At 39.6% G+C, this 23,123-nt stretch overlaps 1 protein-coding gene across 12 annotated transcripts in view; it reads left to right on the plus strand.

Moving 5' to 3' along the window:
* LOC109087255 (teneurin-3) overlaps positions 1 to 23,123 on the plus strand; it is a 489,736-nt gene that overhangs the window by 314,825 nt on the left and 151,788 nt on the right. The window lies entirely within an intron of this gene.

A 23,123-nucleotide genomic window follows, 5' to 3' on the forward strand; every position in this document is an offset into this window, starting at 1 on the left:
ATATTGTACGCATCCAGAAATGAGAAAATAGGGCACTTCATACCACATAGATCATTTATGTTACCCCGTTCACAACCAAAGTCATGTAAAACTGGCCTTGAAGCTTCAAACATCCATACATTGCATTCTGAAATCATCTGCTTTGGGTTGAGTTTGCTTGGTCTACAGATATGTAGAATAAACTGACAAACAAACAGCAAACTGTCAACGTGATTTGAGGTCTTCTCTTTTGAATATAAAATGCATATAAAAGCAAGGATGTCTTGTTTGTTTTATTTCTTTTTAATAAATACTATTTCTAGTCAAAGTGGCTATCATGTCAGTTCTTATAATTCTTCCAGGAAAGAAAGCTTCCTGTTTTCCCTTGAAGTAGGGATTATGTTTTGAGTCATCTCAGGATAAGAGAAGGCATTTGCTGTTTTGTTGTGTTTTGTAATCTCCTAAGGGCATGACATCTTTATTTATTAGTCTCTCTAATGCCTGTTATATTTTGGGATGTGTTTTGCTTGTCGTTTTTAGGTAATTCATCCATTAGGCCTATGCTCATGTCCACCGACCAAGCTAGAGGTCAGGGAGAAACACTTTACCAGCAGTGTGTCAGCGAGTATAAAACCCAAGGGAATACTGCCTTAACACATCCCAGAGCTGCTTGTCTACAGCCTTTACAGATACATGCACACATTCCTCCTCAAAGTCCAAGGCCTGCATTTTCTCAAACAGTACAAAGGATTATGGGAAATGTGGCACGAGAGGCAGAATGTTTTTTTGTTTTTTTTTTAAGACCGGGCTGATTCTTCACTGCTTGAATGCGTGAAGGGTCACTGAGCTGGCTGATTGCTTCAAGGACACAAACTCTCTCTATTCCTGTCTCTCTCTCTCTATGTCTTTGTCCCCTGTGTGGCGCTGTGTGAGCGACAGCCCCAGAGGCCTGTGGGATATGTATGGACTCAGTTGCTTAGAGCAGAGGAGCTCTCTAGTGACTCAGAGACACTCACTGACATGTGACACGAGGTGACAGACCAGTACATTGCTCACTCTAAGAGAGAGATAAGGAAGTGAATGATGGGAAAAAAAGGAGGAGTGCCGAGGCACAGACTGGATAGAGGTTAGACAGTACAGATAAAATAAAAATATAAATGAGAGAAATCAGAGGAGATGAAAGAGAAGGTAAAGACACTGCAGTGTGTCGGCTCATGTGATGTATTAACTGTTTCTGTTCCCAGAGGCGCCATTCTGCAGTCTCACTGTAGTATCTGCTGAGAAGGAGAAAAGCCAGATATTTCTGTCTTATTCCCTTGAGATTTTGCTATCGCTTCACATCGACTTCTCTCTCTATCATTTCATCCATCCATCCATGTGTCCTTTCACCCTGCCTTATTTTCCTTACTGCTGAAGAATCATTAAAAAATACTTGTTCACTCAAAAAAAAAGAGTCAAATGCAAAGCTGCGTCACAGCTGGGCTTTCACGCTGACAGCGTTCCTGCTACATTATTACAATGTAAGGGATTTCTGAGTTGGACTATTTCTTTTAATAACGCCTTTAAATGAAAAAAAAAATTGATATTTGCGGTTGGCCTCAAAAAGAGACTTTCTTGAGAAATTAAATTATTAAATGTATGTTTTTTAATTCATTTTAATTCATTTGCATAATGAATAAAAGGGAAAAGGCCTAAAACTGTAGTTACATTACCAATCAAAAGTTTTGGATTTTTTTTATGAAAGAAATTAAAACTTTTATTTAACAAGGATCAATAAATGCTGATATTTGAAACTTGTTTGCATAAAATATCTTTGAAAAAAAGGACTACATTTTCCACAAAAACATAAAGCAGCAAAACTGTTTTCAACATTAATAATAAAAATTTATATTTCTTAAGTTGCCAAAATAGGCATGTTAGAATGATTGTGACACTGAAGACTGGAGTAGCCTAATTGCTGCTTAAAATTCAAATTTGCTATCACAAGAGTAAGTTACATTTTTAAATATATTAACTGAAAACAGTTATTTTTAATCATAAGAATTTTACAATATATCTGTTTTTGCAGCCACATTTTTGTTTTAAAAACATTTAAAAATCTTACTGACCCTAAAATTTTGAACAGTAGTGAATAAACTGGTCAGACTTACTGAACAGAAAGCTACCTGTGTGCCTGTCACTGCCTATATAATAGGCTAGTCAAACCTGATGAGAATGCTAGCACTGCATCAGAGCTTCAGACCCATTTGTAGCCCTCTCCTTTGTTAGCAGAACGTCAATGAATGTGGTGGAGAGCATCGTCCAAATCAGGAGCCCATGAAACATTAGAAGTACACAAGGCCTGAGCCGGAAGTGGTCATGTTTGATCCAAATGAATAGCACAGGCTGAGTTAGCATAGGCGCCAGCCGCTAATCATTGATTTTTATGCTTCTTATCAGTAGTTTAGCCAGAGAGGCCTCTTATGCTGGAGCCGCTGGTGGCACCATCGTTGTTGCCTCTGTCTATGGGTTTTTCAGGGCTGTCCGGCCTGTCTGCCCTCCAGAGCTCTCATACACCACCTCAATTATGGATTCTGACGCTTGCGCTCTTCTGTGAAATGCTATCCCATGATACAAGAATTCCAGGAACGATTCTGTTTATGAAGGTGTTCTCACACATTTCAGAACAATTCTGCCACACACTAGAGGCAGTTCTCAATAGCCCTCATTTTTATGAGCAAGATATTCAACAATTTGCCGCTAAATTATTTTTATGTCTAGGATAATCAAGTGAAGTACACGTAATTCAGTGCTTGCAGCTGAGAGGGGCCACTCAACCATAAGTGTAACCTGGATGTAATCAAAATTTCATTTTCATCTTAATGCGTAGGGCACTTGAGACCTGTCAAGGCTATTGTGAAATGCAGTATGTGAACGTCATGGGACTTTTTGACCTGGCTGACCTATGTAAAATCTTTAACTCTCTTTTAGATCAACAGGGCCACTGGCAGACCTTCTTATTCTGGGTTTAGCAAATGGGAAGTCAGAGGTTGGCCATCCTGTTACCGCTGCTGTTCTGAGCCAATGACATTACATCACTTATTACTTTTCAGCTTGCTTGACAATATGTATTTCCCCATATTCATTGGGCGAATATCTAAATTATTATTATTATTTATTTATTTTGGTGTGTATATAGGTCAAAGAACATATCTCATCAAAGAATAATGCCAACATGGCGGATGTAGCATATTCTAGAATGTATTTATACTACACACCTACATACTTACAGAACATTTTTTACCGTTTTTGAGGTTCTTAATTAGGGAAGTTCTTATTTTAATTGTGTAAATTAAATGAATGTGTCTTATGTAGGCCTAAATGAAAGATATTACATATTTTTGTGTCAATACCTTCTCTAATAGCATATGTTTATAGGAGGGTTACGGAAATCACTCTGCCTTTTAGATCTTATCATTTCTTCTCCTTTTGCAGTTCCTTCACCTGTCATATAACTCCAAAAAAAAGTGTTATTGCACGACAGAAAGGATGCTTGTTGCTGTTATTCCTGGTTGAGAACTTGACACTCACTCATGTTAAAACTTTGCCGTCAGAAATTCATGTCAGTTAATCAGAACAGTTACTGGGGTCTCTGGTGAGCTGGCCTTGTAGAAACGAATTTGCATCTTTCTCACCCACCCCCCTCCCCCCCATTCCTGAACAAATTTGACCTGATCTAGGAAAGAAACTTAAGGGACTTGGATTAATTTGAATTGACAAGGAACGTTGTGTTTATGGGCATTAGAAATGTCAATAACACCCTTTGGCAGATTCTAAGCCATCAAAGTGATTTATGCTAACGATGATATTTTTGTGAGGTGGCCATATTATACAGTAGGAAGCGACGGTGTGCAAGGGTGAAGGCTCTTTTGATTGTCAGCGGGATTATGTGGATGGTTTTTGAGGGTATTATGCTGGAAATGAGGTTTGTCTTGGCTGTGTGATTAGAGTAAGGCACTTAGCATTAGCCTATTCCCTTGTTCATATTTGCCCCTGGGAGATAAAGCAAGAAGCAGACTTTTCTGTTGTAGACATTGGGGATTATTGGATTGGTTATACTAAGAGAGTGAGGATGTGGTGCCTTCAGTCTTGCTGAAGACGTGTCCAGCCTAGAGACTAGTAAGTACATACTCTCAATAGTTGATTTGCATTATTACGTAGAGTTAAATAAAATACTAGCATTGATGCTCCTCTGCGTTATTTCACTAGCAACTAGTCCTTTACATTAATCCAGTTCTTTCCCACTGATGGCAAACTCAGGTGACAGAAGGTGCAGAGGTGGTGCTTTCCCTCACACATGTGCTCAGTATCAACCTCACACACACACATCCTTTGTCTTAGCACTACATGCCTGCACAGTACAGCGCACGATCGCTCTCTTTTTTTCTGCAATGATGTGATTAGTTTAAAGCAACTCTCCTTTTGACCCCTGATGGAGAAACCAAAGACACAAGCCGTCCTCAAATGGCCTCAATTTGAAAAATGAATTTGGAGAAGAGATTACACACTCAAGTTTCTCTTAGCTAAAGTACCACACCTCACCCCCGAAGGCCTATCACACTTTAAACTGCATGTAATCTCTCATGCTAACGCACAAATTTCTATAGGTGGGATTTCAAATATTATTTATTGTCATTTAATGATTTTATGAATACCTATATGCATTGTACACTACTGTTCAAAAGTTTATATATATTTATGTCAAAGTGCTCACCAAGTATGTATTTATTTCATTAAAACATATAGTAAAAACAGGAATATTGAGAAATATTATTGCATTTTTAGGATTCTTTTATGTATAAATAGTTCAAAAGAACACAATTTAATTGAAATAATATTTTGTCAATTTTTGTAATTTATGTTTATTATATGCGTTGTAAATTAATTACAATTTAGTGTGTCCTTGCTGAATAAAATTATTGATTTCTTTAAGGAAAAATCCCTAGTTCCTCCAGACTTTTGAACAAAACTTGAACAAACTTGTCAGTGAGATATACTGTATAGATGTTATCATATACCAATTTTCTGTACTTGTTCCTTGTATTCACACACTGCAGAGTGTTTGAGTGTGTTTGAGAAGCATCTCTGAGGCCGCGTCAAAGCGTAAGTGAATGATGAGGACTGGAATGAGGGCCTGAATTCCTCCTGCTGTCTCACCCCGGCTTTCATGTTGAGGTGGTTTTGGCAGCTGTTTGGAGGAGTGTGGCCGATTTTTCCTGTTTTTCAGCATCGGGTTAGGGAGGGCAGAACACAGGACACACTGCCAGCAGCTCTGTGAAGTCACGTCGCTCTCCTCAACTTTACTCATTCTTTCTCCCTCTCCCTTTTTCAGCAGCCTTAGGGCTCATGTAACCATGTCTAGTATCGGATCAGACATGAACGACAGCAGGAGGGAGAGTGAGTGCGTGTTAGAGTAGAAAAAAGGGTGATAGCTGAGAAATGTGTCAGAGAAGGGAGCCACAGAATGTAAAAATCTAAGTGAGGGGACATAAAAGTAAGACAAGCTCCTCCAAGACTTTAAATGAAAGGCCTGCAGAGAAAAGTGGGAGGAAGTTAAATAGCATGTTTTACCCAGCATGTTAGATCCTGTAAGGAACACCTTAATTCTCCTCAGCCAACTTTTATAACTTTAATGTCCCCTTGGCTTTAGTGCGGACCGAAGGTTTTATTTGCCTGGGCAAGCGACGGAGGGAAAGCATGTGGGTGTGCAAAGCTGGGAAGAAGAAACCGAGGCAGAAGGGAAGAAAAGGCGGTAGCTGCAGTTGGCCCTAATTATTTTTGCGGCTTACAGTGTACTTTGTGTCAGCCTTTGGAATGATTTACACACTTGGGAACATTATGAGGAAGCTTTGTGTTTTTTAGGGGCTACAGGAGAGGGGAAGAGACAGAGAACGAGGCGGCTCTGTGGTGCACTGTGCCCTAATGAATGCCGGCACAGCCTGCGCCCAACACAAACTGCATTACCAGCTGTCGGCCATCTTGTTTTAATATGCCCTTAATGTTGCTGCACTCCACTTAGTGTGTCCCCCGCTCCTCTCTTTTTTGTTTTCGTTTCATCCCCCTGTTTTTATTCTCGGTGAGGGAGTTAAATTGCTTTGGTGGTTTTGCCTTTTTAGGGCTATTGGAAGGAGCCACCGCATTGCTTTTGTAACCACACACAGCTGGCACTGAGGCTGGGCCACAGCAATAGGGACTTTAATTGAAACACTATATGTGTTTATAGCCTCCTCCACCTCTCTTAGCCAGAGACCGTCCCACTGACGTCTTGTAATGTTTTTCCAATGCGTGCATTTGTGTGTTTGAGACCCCGTGTGAACTGAATCAGTGAGAGTGTGTGTGCATGTTTTACGGCCCCTCTATGTGTGTCTACCCAAAGGAAGGGAAATTACATTATCTCAGTTGTTTCTCCTAGACAGCAATGAGATTAAATGGAGATTTTTCTCCTGAGAAAAAGACCACAGAAATTGCCTCTGAGGTTTTAGAAGAGATTTCAACAATCTCAAACTCATTTGATTTGCCAGATAAAAAGATATATATATATAGAAAATATTTTGATTCAAAGTATTTTATGCATCTACTGAAAGTGTAAATAAATGTCTGTAACAGAATTTCAGGGGAAACATCTTCAATAAAATGAAAGCATGAGCTATGAAAGAGTAACATCCAGTGAAAAAAAGAGGTGTGTTTGCGGTCTACACAGGCCCTGGTCTTCTTTGGTGAAACATGAAACATAAACCCGGGCCAGATATGGGCCGCTCATGGATCTGAGGCAGAGAAACTGTTTACTTACTGATCATGGAGAGACGGCTTCAAAGCTTACACACACAACACATTTCTAATTAGACATGCCACCAGAGAAAGGACAGATATGCCACAATTAGGTGAGTGTCAGAGAAGCTCTAAGTTTAAACAGATTCATCCTCCCAGTTTAGATTGATAGATGTACACATCTCTTTAAATTGCATTTGTTACCATCTCTGTGGCTTCTGAGGGTTTTTTTTTTTTTTTTTTGGAATATATTTTCATGTCTGTTATCAAGAATAATGGATACACCTTGTGAGTGTGAGCTTGTGTTATCATTTCTGTAAAGATCAACAACTTTTTTTTTTTTATCATGTCAATCGTGTTCTATCTTTTTTTTCCACTCCCCCAGTGCCAGTCCACAGTGCCATTATATGATCTTAGAGACAGAAACACTGTATCAATTGTGACATTTGACTACTAAAATGATTAAAAAGCATATTGAAATGAAAGTACAAAATGGCATTTGTGAAATGACACGCGACTGAGCACATCTTAGCTTGACTGTGTCAATTATATTGTTTTTTATATTATTGTAAAAAGCAAGTGTGTAATGTTTTTTTTTCTTTCTTTCTTTCTTTTTTTGTATCAGAGTACTGTGGTCATGTGTTTTGTTCTGTAAATAGTAAGAGTGGACTATTTCAATAATTTGAGGTTGATACTGATCTCCAATATTTTATCACTTTGTTCGGCAAGTATTGAAAATAATAAACCAGATGCTGCATCAAAATGCAACACATTGTAAAAATACAGAGATGAATAGAAATCAGAAAACAGATAAGAACAGTTCTGACACACTAACAATTTTTAAGACGCGGGATAAACCCCATACAAACTTGCGGTGAACCGTACAGTTATGTTTTATGGGATCTGTTCCACCTCTAATAAAAGCCCACTGCTCATTAAAGCGAAATGTAATCAAAGTCCACCCCACACTGGCACTGGAATTACACTGTTCGTATCAGCCTTCCTTCTCTCTGCTCAGTGCCTAACCCCGAAGCCAGTGTATCAAAGCAGACCTTAATGTAATTTTGGATTTATTTAATTCTTGAGCCCTAAGAAATGATTACATGAAACATGCTTAGTCTAACTGTTAAAGAATTCATCAAGCCCAAAGCTTTAGGCTGAAACTAAGTGTGTCTAAAACAGCCTGTTCTCTCTCCTCTCAGGACATGGAGCTGGCCTGAGGGAATCATAGCGTTAACTCCTCAACTGAGTTAAATAATAACAATATTAATAGCAATAATCCAAAACTAAGAATAAACAGTTTAAGATGAAAATGATAGCATTTATTATAATTATTATGCAGTACAAATTTTGGCAAAAGAAAAGAATAAGGTTATAGTCAGTTACTAATAATAATTTAGAAATAGGTATGCACCAATTTTGGAATTCTATCCGTTACAAATAAGCTTATTTTTGTGTTTTACCTGATATTATAAATCTATACAACTTTGTGTATTAAAAAAACAAAAAGAAAAGAAAATACCATAGAATTTAGGTAATAAAATACGATGAAATAAAATGTGATGTACAATATGAACATTGCATAAATGTAAATAGTATTATTATGCTGCTGTCCAAATTCTGAGCAAGATCAAGAAATACAGATATGTATATGTATTTATATGGCAAGTGTTCTCAAGACACTGGTGTGTGTGTGTGTGTGTGTGTGTGTGTGTGTGTGTGTGTGTGTGTGTGTGTGTGTGTGTATATTCTTATGTTCACCATAGATAAACAGAGAGAGAGAGAGAGAGAGAGTAGCAGGGTTTAGAGTGACTGAATATCTCTCAAATGAATTTTCTCAACCATATGGAAGCCAATGGGTTAAAGCAATACCACCATATCATGCTGTAAGTCGAGTGCACTCCATGCATGTGATATGAGGATTTGCCATCCATGTGCAGGTGTTTACAGAGAGGGTCTTTTCCCTCCAGTCGGAACAAACAGAATAACATGTGCTGTTCTGGATTAGTGTCCCTCTCTTTCTGTTCCTCTCTCTCTGCCTCCTGAGTCTGTCTCACTTGTTCTTTCATTCCCTCTTTGTTTTCTGCTTGGTCACTAGTTCAAGCAGACAGCTGTCACTGAGGGAGAAAGGTCTGCTGAGACACAGGCTCATGGCACCATCAGCTTTGGGAGTGTGTTTATGTGTGTTTAGAGTTGTTTCCTTCGGCTGTGCTCCAAACAGAAAAGTGTTAATTCCCTAAAATGATTTCACATTTTGTGATTACGCATTTCGTGATATTTTGTGTCCAGGCAAATCAGTTCACTCGGCCTAAATTCTGTGAAAATATTTGAAGTCAAGAATACATTCCATTAATATATTTATCAGCAGATCAGCAATAAAATCAGGCATTAATGATGTTATAAAATATGTTTCTTAAGCTTCAAAGTATATTAAACTGTAGGCTTGTGCAACCGATGCAAATGTGTATTTTAGAGTACTTTTTTCTTATATATATTATTTATTGATATTTCTCTCATTCAGTTTTCTTTGAGTGGTCCATCTCCTTCCCTTAATGCTGTCTCTGATGATTTTTCTTTTTCATTTATGAAGTTCTTTTTCATTTCTTTCTTATCACATACTGAAGATCTCCAACATAAATGTAAAACACATACAATAGCCATTAGGTGCCTTTGTGGACATTTCAACCACAGTGACATTTTATTGCTACTGAAAGACTTTTACCATAGCCTTTCATCATTCACACAGTCGTCCTTCTTACAATACAGATTAATATCACTCATTCCCAATAGGTGCACTGCAGGCGTTAAAAGTACTGTTTCTTTCCTTTAATGAGACATGGCATTTTTCAGCTTTATCCCTGTGATAAAAACAGGCTACAGAATTGCTTTCATTATCAATGAAGAGTAACCCTATTGAGTTTCTATGATGGACTGCCTTAATGCACAGCTCTGTTGGACTGTACACTTCTACTCACTGTCCCCTTCTCCCTACTCAAAAAAAAAAAAAAAAATGATTCACAGAGCACCTTCACTTAGCAAATCAAACAATTATGCTGTGTGCAGTTGTGTGAATGTCCACAGCCCACTCTCATTTTCATTTACCACCAGGTTTAATGAGTTTTCTGTGCCTGTGTTTTTAGAGTGATCCCCTTTTCTCTGTTGTAGGAGAAGAAAGACATTTATTTCTCTTAATCTGAGGTAAAGCCAAGGGACTCATGCTTAACATGACGTTTCCTCCCCCTGTTCGCCATCATCAGAATTATAAATGATGGGTTTACATTTATTAAACTACAGTGCGCTTTCACTCAAAGCATCTCACACATTTCAAATCAGATGTTCTTTTCCTCTTCTCCCCATTTTGGCAAGAAAAACACTTTTCAGAATTTAGCCAGAAAGCTCAGGTTTAAATGAATGCAATTTAGCAAAGAGAAGAAAAGAAAAAGAGAACACGTTAACACAGGCCATTCATTTATTTGTTTATTCATTCATTCATTCATTCATTCATTCATTCCTGAGAGCAATATTTTTATTGACTTGTGTTTGTGTATGATTGCTTTGCTTTGTGAAAACTATTATCAAATGTTTTCTAAATTGGACACTCCCTTGGGAAACATCAAACTGTCTACAAAGATAAAAGGTAAGATTCGTGAAATATTACGCTAGGCTATATACTCATTATATTTTACTTTACTTGTTAATGATGTTTTAATTATTTAATGTATGTTTAAATAAATCTGTTATGAAACAAGTTATGACTGCCACTGTGTAAATGATTATATTTCAACAACAAATAGAAATTGTACAATTTAGAAGTTTATTTAAAAACTCCATTAGGTGGAATTTACATGTTTGCATACAATTTATTTTTTATTTTATTTTATTTTTTGAGTGTTGATTATTATATAAAAATAAACAGTTATTGAATTTAAGTTTGGCCTCTGTTGTTAACTGTAACCCTATAATAATCTAAAAGTGCTCCCTATAATTTAGAGCAGAATCTGAGGTAGATTTTTATCCCTAAGACAATTTTAATTGTAATTAAATTTATTTAAATAAAGAGCTATTTAATCATCACTGATTAATATTAAAAAAATAATTTTATATTTAGTTTTTTCCCCCTGCTGTTCCGAAACCATACCGAACCGTGACATCAAAACCGAGGTACATACCGAACCATAATTGTGGTATATAATTTTTTAACTGTATATAAAATCAATAGTGGTCTATGTCCTTATTTAGATTATCTTGGTATCTTGGTCTACAGCCAGTCGCCCCTGACAAGGTTTAGGGACAGAGGATAAAAAAATATGATGAGCTCAGTGTAAAACCTCCAGGAGTCAATGGAAAGTCCCCATCTTGATAGAAAATCTGAACATGTGTGTGTGACTGAGAAAGTTAGTGAGAAAGAGAGTTAGAAAGTTGTTTTGCTTTTAGCTCAGCTGGAGCACTCCGGTTCTTGGAGGATACAGCGGTCTGGCAGTGTACTTTCTTCCATTTTGTGTCACCATACCCCCTCGGTGTGGTGGACTTGGCTGTGTGTGTGTGTGTGTGTGTGTGTGCGTGTGTGTGTGTGTGTGTGTGTGTGTGTGTGTGTGTGTGTGTGTGTGTGTGTGCGTGTGTGTGTGTGTGTGTGTGTGTGTGTGTGTGAGAGACAGCTGAATGGATAATGCCTTGGAGTTAAGGAAAAGCCTAGAGTGAAACCAGACTCGCTGCCCTGCCATCAATCCGCCTGTCATCTTCCTTCCCTCTCTTTATTCCTCCCTCTTGCTTCCTCTTTCTCTGTTTCTCTCTCTCTCTGTTTAATGCAGGCCTAACCTTTGAGGGCTGTTTGGGTGAACTTATTTGTCACCTTCCAGGCTTTCAGTAGTAAAAGAGGGTCCAGTGCCCTGTGGTTTTATTGGGAACCTGTAATGGAGAAAAAGAGAGAAACAGAAGTATATAGAAAGAGAATACAGAAACTGGAGAAGATGGAGTGAGCAAGTACACATATCCATCACAGAGCACAGTCAGTGCAATGGAACTGCTGTTGCCCCATGGGGAAAAAAATGAACCCTCAGCAGCTCTCATCCGTTCTGAGTGCAAGCTACCGTTGGGCCTATGATCGATACGTGACCCTCCGACTAGCTTAAGGTGACCAGATTTCTGAAATATATCAATAAATCATTTTCAGCATTATTATCTAAGAATTTAAAATTGTGCGGAGAAAAAATCCCATAAGTTTTTTATGTATTTTGACCATGGTTGGTCATCCTCTGTCATTCAACTCCAAATAATATTTATGTGAGACTGAAAAACAGCATTTCTTGCAATTTTATGAAATGCATTCAAATTATATATGACAATGAAACAATGAAAATTAACATTATATTAACAATGAAAATAAAGAATTTACACCAACTGAATTTAAACCATGTCATTTAAAAATCTCTTTATCTTTATAGAATTGTCATTAAATATAATGATGTATATATTAATTATTTTACATTTATAGTGTATATTGATTTTATATTATAGTTTAGATATTTTATTTTGTAGTTTATATATTTTGGAATACCTACAACATTGTGAGGTGAAATAACAGGGGCATTTTCGAGGAAACTCTAGTAGGGGACAAACCACCAAAACAGGGAAACAACAACAAACAAGGATACCTGTTCACCCTAGACAAGTGTATTGGCATTCCAAAACAATCATTTAGACCACTCATTTTTTTATTTCCCAAAACAGTGAAGTGTCTAATTCTCCGAAACTAAGGGACTGTTCTGCAAGTCTCTTTCTCAAGCTCTACATGCTAACCTCTTTGTCTGTTGCCTGCTAAAAGCCCCGCTAAGTTCAACCAAACATTTTCTCTGGGATTTTTGTCCAGACAAAGACCCAATACTGGTAGGGCTTTTGCAAAGCAGGGCCGCTGCATAAAAGTGGGTGATTGTCCGGCCGCTGTATAGAGGCCCTGGTGTTCATGGATGCCGTTATGCCGTTAAGCCTGTTGTGTGAAACCAAGCAAGCCTCTAGATTAGTCGGCCCTGCGTTGATGCGGCCTTTTGTGCCCCGCCGCTATTCGAATCCTGCAATCGTGACCAACAAAGCGTGAAATGAGTAAATAACGCCCCTCGAAGAAAGCCCAACATTTTACACCATTGTCCACGGTCCCCTAAGCCACTTAAAGACTTCAAATGCTTCGCCACTTCTCTGTTCTTCCCCTCTTTTGAACAGTAAAATGATAATGACAGTCATTGAAATGTGTTTGTTTGTGTCTGTTTTTTGGCCTCTTATATCTAAATGCCTTATGATATGTTCCCAGAGCATGACCGCTGCGTGTATACGAGAATGTGTGTGATTTACTGGAGTGATTTGGCATGTTTAGAAGTGAAATTAGTGTGGAAGTATAACAGAGAAGTGGAAATGTGGGGAATCGCCGATCTCTACGGGCCAACGCTGAGCTATGAGCTATTGGGTTTGAACTAGCGAGAGGCCAAATAATCTGAGGGAGGAACTCCATGCCATCTGTAGCTCTTTCTCTAGCTCTCTATCTGTCGTTCTGTCTCTTTGTCAAACATTAGCAGAGAGACCAAAAAGATTGCTGGGTTAGCTGTGTTTGCTAGAGCAATGTAGCTCCAGCTGAAGGAGACCTATCGTGAAAATGTTACACAGATGCTCAGATGGGTTTCTATGGTGGTCCATATGTTGGAATAACACAATTAATTTCCAACAGACACATTTTAAGAGGTTGGGAAATGATGTCTATGTCATAAATATAGCTACTAATAAATGAAGGCTCCTTTACATGACTCATGTCAAACCCACCTCTTAACACAAGGGTCATGACCTGCATATGAAAAGCACTGGACATATCCTTGTAATAGCTGATTTTGATTATTTTGTTATTTGTTGAATTTCGTAAAATAGCTAATGTTGTCTGTGCCCTTTTATTTATTATACAATTAACAAAAGCAAAAAAAAGGCCTCTAACACTAGCTTGCTCTATTCTTTTCTATTATATGTTTCTTTTTATTTATTATATAATTTAAATAAAAAAAACTTGCTATGTGTACTGCGTTGTACTGCTAACTGACACTTTTTATAGCACTTGTATATCATTGCTCTTTTGTTGATTTTGATTGCTTTCATTGTCCTCATTTGTAAGTCGCTTTGGATAAAAGCGTCTGCTAAATGACTAAATGTAAATGTAATGTGTATAATATAAAATTAAATGACTGATTTGTGGATATGCCTTTGACATTGTGACCAGGATCATCGTCACTATCATTGTCATAGAGGTCAAGCTCTTTCACCAAAGGGCTAGCCACAATGTTCCTGGTTGACCTCCATGATGATGATGATTCACCAAGGTCATCTATGGTACAGGAGTCATTTTGTTTTGGCTCCATAAACTGAAGAGAAGGCCATGCATATCACTGTGTTTTCTTTTCTGTCTTGATTCCCATGCTAGTACCACCTATTTAATGATGTGCCATGTCAACAATCTGGTAATCATTGGCTACGCTTTAAAAGGCCAGAGGCTAAGAGGGTTAAAGTTGAAATTTGATCCATTACAATGCTCAACCTGTAGAGGTAACTCTGTGGCTGCATTGGGCATTTATTTTATTTTTATTATTTTATTTTATTTAATTTTATTGCAAGTTACATGACTGTGCTCTTTTCAAACACACACTCACACACACTTGTAGGCACATGGTGCAATTTGTGCTCATTAGCACTAATTACAGTGTCAAGAAGAAATGAGAGGCTGAATACTTTCACAATCAGTGTAGTTTAAAAAGATCCATCTTTCTGTACACTATAAAAACAATTAGCACTAAACTAACTTGGCTCCCTGACTTTTTCCCCAAGTTTTAGTACCCTAACTTCATTGTTAGTTTCCTTTGTTGGTGCGTTTGGAAGGGGGTGGAGTGGGGAATCCAGCTTTTGAGCGGAAATTTAATGGTTTTTCTGCTCTGCTCTCCCGCAATCGATTTCGCCACGCCGGGCAGGAAATGATGTTGGCACACCACAAATAGCCTGCAGATGACGGGAGATTTGATGCTAATAATTTGTTGGCGGAGAGAGTCATGCGGGCCACTCACTGATGGAGATTGAGATGCGTTTGTCAGCAGACAGTCGGAGGTGAGCGAGAGAAGGGTGGGCCGTGACTTTTCCAAGGCGGGCAAAATGATTAGCGAATGTAATGTGGCAGATAATAGACAAGAGATGGAATATTTTATTTGGCCAGAGCTTCTGACGAGAGCAATTTGCATGTCAGGAGGTGACAGACACAGCGCAGATGAATGACAGCTCTACCGGCTGCGGCTGCGTTAAGATATTACCCTCAGATATTGTCTGTTACGAGACACTTACACCCTTATGTAGCACCACTTTACACTCTTTTTCATCACGGTTGTCGCTTAGGAGGTGTGTATGTGTATATACAGGTGTGTGTACCCACAATATATTGAACAAGACATGACCATGAGATGTTGCCCTGTCACATTTGCCTTAAACCAGTTGTGTGGTTTAGGTTAGAGTTTTAGGGTTAGGTTAAGAATCCAGAAAGAGTATGTAAGGCCAGGATTAGTGAAAAGTGCAACCTCATGCCAGAAAAGCCCTGGCCACGGTCAGCGGGCCATGCTGCGGATTTAGTGTTAGAATAACACTAATCCAGGTAGGTTCCAGCAGGATAATCGGGACATGAGAACATTTCCCTTAAGAATGTTGCATTAGGCCAAGCAGAATTTGAGAGAGGAACAGAAAAGGAGAGTAACACATGCACCCTCCTATGACCTTTCCTTTATGGCAGCCAATCTGGTTTGTAAACATAAATTTATTAATGAGCCTGTATCTGGATGTTTAAACAAGAAGCACAATTCAGCAGCAATAAAAAGGAAAGGTTGACTGAGTCAGACATAATACACACTGACAGAGAGAGCGAGATCGAGATTGAAGAGTCTGTATCTAATAAACACACTCGTGCGCCTCTGTGAGCCCGACAGGTAGTGACTTAAGGTTATAAATTCCCCTCCATCAATCTTTATAAGCATTCCATATCACAAACCGTTAAACTCCGGTGATACCCAATAGGATGTAATTGAAAAGCGATTCATGAAATGTTGACTGACTGTGAGGGCAACTAAAAATGTTGTGCAACGTCAGTTTAAAGGTGGACTCTGGGAGGATGAGGCTGAGAGAAGTACTGTAAAACAACCTACAAACTATGTCAACCAACAACAAGCAGCTTAAATTATTTCACCTCTCTTGAAAAGATACAATCCCACATATATTGATTATTAAATGTTGGATCTGAAAACAGGGCTGCTCCTGTTGTCTGTTTGTTAGCCTGTTCAGTATTGACAGTGTAAGCAGAAAGCATTAATTGCAGAGGTGTCACTTTAAGACCCAGGGAGACAGAATGATGTAATGCCAGTATATTTGCCCTCACTGGAGACTTTCATCGGTCTCTGGGCCGAGCGCCCATTTCAAATGAATCTTCGGGTCACATTAGGCTGCAGATCAAGTCAAACTACAAATCGGGATGCCTCGTACCCCAAGTTTTACCCTAAGCGCAGTAGCACCTCCCAGCTTTGCCCAAGATGGAATTATGACTATTTCCCCCACCGTTGTTTTGTGCTCGGTGGACAAAGCTGGCTGTATTTTTGCAGTGCTTGTCCAGTGTGTGTGATGTGTTGGGTTCAGCTGGAGGTTGTGTTCACTTCCCTATGGGGCGATTGCTAGCTGCTGCCATCAGCACAACTCCTTCTTATTAAGCCAGTGTCAGACATGTGGGTTCATATTCTTGGCTCTGACCCCACCTTTTCCTTCTCCATCTGCTTGGACCTTCTTATCTGCAGCCTCATTTGTCTCGCAAACCTGTTATTACCTGCAGCAGGGATGAAACCCGCAGTGTGTGTAGGTGTAGCGGCGGTTTCATTGCACTCTGCTTCCACCGCATGGACTCTTTAGCATTGCCCTCACCGTGCACCTTGATATGCCCTCCCTTCCACCTGCCTGTGAGCATGATTGGCCGGGCCCGAGGGGAGGCTTGGAAATCACCTGCTCCATTTAGCCAGGTTGCAGTGGGGATGGCAGGCCGGGCGTCCTGCTAGCAGGCCTTTGTACTGTGCCCGATGCACTAAAACAGTGGGACTCCTGATTAGCGTGAATGGAGTTCTCCAGCATGGGCTCTGCTCTTTATGATCATGGTGATTGTTGTTATTTAGCCCTTCTGTAGGTTAGATCGGCATACCGCCGTGCTGGAAATCTTTCTGACAGTGCAACAATTATCTATGATCTGCATGACTCGCACCACAGCAGAAAAGTAGTCCAAAAAAAGTATAAATAAAATATGAGCACCACCAATCACGCCCCTCTTTCCAAAACCCAGTCTTGCTCTTTTTTTCAGTCCCGTTTCAGTCTTTCTATCCATTTCTATCCTGGCCCTTTTCTTTGCTGCTCTTTCACTTGGTGTAGCCCCTGGCCCGAGCCCGGCAGGGAGCAGTGGGGGCGCTGAATGAAGTGGCTTAGCTGAGCCGGCCTCCCTCTTTCACAAGGGTCACCCCAGGGAGTCTCTTCTCATAAGGGACAGCAGCAGCTGTGTCTGCCCCCTGCCTACACCTCCCACCCCATAATCCAGCTTGTGTTGAGCTGCATGGGGTGCACGTACATCGAGATATGGAGGGATGGTTCAGGAGGGAGAAAAGAAGAGCTAAAAATGTGCCTTAGTGAGGGTGTATAAGAGAGCACATCTCCTGGAGAAGGTGGCATATTGATATTCCAGTTCTGTGGGACAGAGCAAGTACTAGTGACTATAGATACTCTCTCTTTCTGCTCACGTCTCCACGGAGGCCTGAACTGATGCTCAGTTCTCAAAGTCTTGCATCTTGCATTACAGTGACGACAATGAAATTCTCTGCTCACTGGCTTTTGTTTAATGAACAGTGCTTTTCCAAAATAAATAGGGCTTTCGATTTGAATGTGTACATTTAATCTGGTTAATTATAAATACAATAATGTGTTTTTTAAAAAAAAGCAATGCAGTGACCCATACAGAAAGTTTCAGTAGCAGTACAACCTACATGTTTTTGTGGATTTGATCACACTGCAGGACACGTTCTTGCGTTTAGAAAACAGATAGATGCAGCATAACCAAATGGAACAGAATTTATAGAAGTCTCAAATTACAAATTGCAGGACTGCCAAAGATATCTTGTAAAAATATATTGACTTCTAAAGCCCTTTTCATGTTCAAACATCATGTTTAATGATTTACTTGTCTGCTTTGGTATAATCTTCAAAATTCCATATATAATTGTGATAATTGTGATTCATTCATTAGCATATCAAGAGAATAAATATTAAATTTGATGGATAGCCCTATTAGTAAGCTCCAATCACAATGTCTTGTTAGCCCACTGTCACAAGAAATGAGCAGCATCACCATAGGAAGTGTCTTGAATTTTGTGGAGGAAAATCTCTAGCAACAAGCTCCATCTGCCACCTCAAAGAGATTTTTAGATGTTTATTGCATCGTACGGCATAAAACAAATCCCCATTTTCGTATTCCTCCCCTGCTCCCAAACAGCATCCGTTAGACGTGGCTGCTCGGCGACAGTCCATCTCAGCGTGCACTGTCCTCTGCTTTTCTCTAAGTGAGGTATTTTTGCGAAATCATTACACCAGTAGGTCAGTCTGATATATGATATCATTACAAGCTCCTGTAAATACACCCTCATTTTTTCTTTCATTCTGTGAGCAGGAGGCAAATGTAGCACATGATCAATGCTCAGTGAGAGAAAAGAGACTCTCGGAGGGAGACGCCTATTGACTCGTAGCACGTGAGCCTTCTCTGCATATGCATTTGCATCATCAGAAATATTCATTTGTTCCGGTGCAGGCAAAGGGGAAGTGGAAATGAGGTTCCACAGCTTCGCCCCCTGTGATACCAAATGGACAGGAAAATGGGAGCTCTGTGGTTAGATTTTTATTTTATTTTGTTTTTGTTGATTTTGTCTCTGGAGACAGGATTTGGACCTGTGGGCGGTCATTATTTGAGAATTGTCGGGGATATTAAAAGGACAACTCAGCTGTAGTTCAGCACTGGTGTCATTTGGCACATGCTAAAGGGCTGGGAAGACTGTATCTGTGTAAACTAATATCAGTCAGAGAATAATTTTCAGCTAATACTCAATACATTGACATGTAAACCATTTTAGTCGCAATTTTTTCAGTGTTTTGTGTTTTGTGTTGAAGTTTTGTGTAGTAAAGCTTTAAAAGGCTAGCTGGTGTTGTGATGTTAATCTTAGCATGTACCCATTAGTGCTGCAGGGCTCAAAGATACAGCTGGAAAAGAAATGAATTAAGCTCTTTAAATTTAAACTAGCTTTCCATCAGTTTTAATGCCCTCACTCACTAATGAAGAAATGAGCAATAATTGGCGCAGGTAGTTTTTGCAAACACCTTCTGTTGAGAATTAGCACGTCAGAGTTGGAAACAGGTAGGAGTGAATCAACAGCCACTTTAAATGGGCGTTCACTTCTCTCACACTTCTCTCTCCTCCTTTAGCAAGTCTGTTCACACCTACATGAGGGCACAGGCCTAAATTACCTCCTGTCTTAGTTATAATTAACTATGGTGTCTTGTTTGATGTTTGAATAGAGTTGTCTGAAATTGGTGCTAATTTGCATCTAATTACGCAGAGATACAGCGACATGTTTGCCATCTCCATCAGCATCACTTTACGAGACACAATCGTGCATTTCTAATGAGTCCTGATGCTGTGTCACATTTCTAAATGTGGTTATGGCTATTGAGTGAATGGGTCAGGGCTTGTGCTGTATTAATTTTTCTCTGCAAACAAAGGCATGCTGTATAAATCTAATAGAAAATTCACACTGTTGGTTTCCCTGCATCATTGGGCAGCACTTTAAAATACAATTCAGTTAAATCCAACCCTTACTGTTCTGCTGAGTAAAATACCATGACCAGTTCAAGGTCTTAACATAAAAAAAGATCGTTTTTTATTAATATTAAGGCATATTAAGAATCCGAAGTCCATTAAATCTTCGACAATGTCCTCTGAGTGGTTAGAAAATCAATAGCCCATTATGCCTTGTTACATGTCATCTGATTCATCTACAGGTTTGGCAGTAACAATATCTGTATTTACCGGTGAAACATTGCACTAATAGACCGTCACACCACATTACAGAAGGCTCTAATTTAATCTGCGCAGGTGTGGGTGTATGTAAGTATTACAACCCTTTATGTGCCCAAAATATCTTAACAATCTAAGCTTAATTGTTTTTCACCACCCATTTAATTTTTGATTGATATGAAGCAGATTTTGCATTGTTTTCTGAAAGCAGGGATTGTGTTTTTGCCCAGGCCTCTGTGAAGACCACGCACTGATCTCACCCCAGCCATGGCGCAAGCAGCTGCTGCTTAGCTGTTTTGTTGCTGAGCCATCTGTGACTCTTCTACTAGTGGCATATTAATCTACGACACTAAACTAGCCTGCCCTTGAAGGGGATTGAAGATAAATTTCAATCTGCCCTTTAGATTAATCGCTAAAGTGTATATGTCCGTGTCATATATTGAACCTTTCCCAGGCACTTAAAGCCATCTTCCTATTATTGGTTTAGGAAAAATGAATTATTATCGAAAAAAACTAACAATCTCTTTGCCACAGCCCTCCTAAAGCCCAAAGTCACTTGACCCCTTGTGACCTCTAAGGTCACGCCCTGTCTTACATTTGGCTTTTGGGCCTGTCAGCATTGAGTCGGGGTCGGGAAGCAAAGTGACATGGCCTCTGATTGATGCTGACCCCTTATTGAACTCGCACCCCACGCAGACCACTGTCCACAGGGGACGGCTGTAGGGCTTTGAACACCAATACCTATCAAAGTCACACACAGCATACACATGCTTTTCACAGATTTTTTTTTACTGGTGTTTGTTTTTGTCCACACTGTTGTTACCCTCTCGGGGGGCACAAGGTTTTTTTTTTTTTTTTTTGTGGTACAGCCTATTGATCAGGCCTGGGATATGGGGGCCGGGGAATTTAAGCAACAGCTCTGCCAGGCCATAAATAAGTATCAATTATAATATCAGTCTGTGTGTATTTAGGAAAGAAAGACTGCAAGACCCAGAAGACAGAGAGATGAGTTGCAACTGTAAGAGAAAGTTCAAACACCATGTGTGCATGTGGCTTGTTTGCGCTGGGGCTTAAGAGTGCTGGTGGGGTGCTGTATTCACTGGGGGCTGCTGGGACTGGCACGGTGTGAGCAAACAGCCTTCTCTTTTCCATGGCCTGATCTGCGGGGGCATCAGTGGGAATATGAGAATGAGGCTGAGAGAGTGAAAAAGAAAGCGAATGTAATAGAGGAAGCATACCCACCTGTCGTTGTCCCTCGACGAATCCGCATCAGTTGTCAGTCATTCCCAACTTCTACTCATCGGCCGTGTCAATCTCCCCACTCCGCCGCTGCGAAGCACTGTCACCGCGGAGTGGACTGTTTACCTCATTACACAACCTTCTCGGAGATGGTAAACAGCTGGCATAAGCAGGCATATGGGCAAATAAGCAAGCAAATAGGAATAAAAACTGAATGTTAAGTGCAGTACCTGGGGACACAAGTGAGGAGAAGGCACCCCGGGCGGATTAGCAGACGGTAGGATCAGTTTCTCTGTGGTGACAGGCCCTCACACTTCACTGACTGATGGTTATACTCTTCCGCTCTATGCAACTATGCTTAATTTGCAACTTAATGATCCGGCGGCCTGCTCCGCAAACCCGCCGTACATAAACTCTGCGCAGTGCTAAAGTCAAGCTTAGCAGGTTGCGCATGTGTTCAGCAGCGGAGTGGTTTTTATGGTAAGCAGAAACTGCTCATACACTCTTGTATGGCTGAGCGAGCTTATCCATAGAGCTTTGAACGCGACAAACAAAAGAATGAAAAATTGTTTTTCTTTTTTATCCTTCTTTCCCTCTCACCCCATAAACAATTGCAATCTGCATTGTAATGCAAAAGCAAGTGGAGCGGAGAGGCACATGAAGAAGAAAAAAACATAATTTAAAAAAGCACAACATATATCACGTCTACTGTCAAGCCCTATACACTTGTGCATGCAGAGTGATGAGGGTGTTTAGAATTAGATTACAGTGATCATTAAAGAGAGCAATTGTTGAGTCACACTTTCTGTGATGTGCTGCGGCCGCTCCGAGCGCTCCACGTGCATGCCTTTAATGAGTCCTTTGTTTAAAGTAGGCATTGATCGTCCTCTTCATAACCCTTTCCTTGCAGAAAAGCCCTTTTGAGAAGAAGCTGTCGTGTATTAATGGCTGTTTGGCTGTACGTCTTTCAGTTACTGCTGTGTGTATATGCATGCATCTCCTAGGTGTCTGGTTACAGATCTCCTCAGATGTGAAGATGAAGTGTAATCTGGTGTAGGACATTTATTTTTATTTTAAAATTATATTACACAATATTAATGTTTTTACTTATTACAAATCGTACCGACCCCAAGCTCTTGAAATGTAATGTAAATAAACTGTAAGAACCAGCACACACACACTCTCTCTCTCATGTAGATAGACTGTATGCAAGAATGTGTAAAACAAGTACATTTGGTGCTTTCATTCTGCACATTTATACACATAGAACACTGATAATCCATTTGATAAGATAAATGCCAGAGTACCTGAGAGAATATATTTAGTAATGGACTTCATCATTACTCTTTTAAGTTGCCACTTATATTTTAGCAAATAATTAGAAAGCTGAAGATTGTCACATCAATATTCCACAGTCAAGTAAAGCCAAAAAACCCTGAGACCCAGACGTCCAGAACAATACTTTATTATTTAGTAACGGCCGGTGCAAAATACTTGTCAGAAAACTAAAAAATAGTTCTTCTGCATAGAAATGTAGTGGGACTCGGTCTCTCTCTCAGTGGAGTAGAAAGGCTAATGGCCTCTCCTGAAACTTGCCCGTAGGGGGTGATCATAAAGTCATGCATTTATGCACAAATATGTTCTGTTCACACCGGACCCGCTTCTAGCCATGCTGCTAAATCAAACAAAATAGTCTTCAGACTTTCACTTTTTGATTTTCATTATAGGCAACTGGACTCTGGAAATGCTTCAGTTTTCTCTTTTTGTTTCGCATGATTCCTGCAATTTTGGCACAAAAAAAAAAAAAAAATTGGCTGAAAGTATAATTGGTGACAATTATGGTTTTTATAATTACAATTAGTTACTGGGCTTTCAACACAGGGTGCATGTGCATAAATAGAGACTTGTTTGAGTAATTGTAAATATGTGTGTGTGTGTGTGTGTGTGTGTGTGT

Source organism: Cyprinus carpio, chromosome A1 (genome assembly GCF_018340385.1).
Source record: "Cyprinus carpio isolate SPL01 chromosome A1, ASM1834038v1, whole genome shotgun sequence".
NCBI classification, from domain to species: Eukaryota; Metazoa; Chordata; class Actinopteri; order Cypriniformes; family Cyprinidae; genus Cyprinus; species Cyprinus carpio.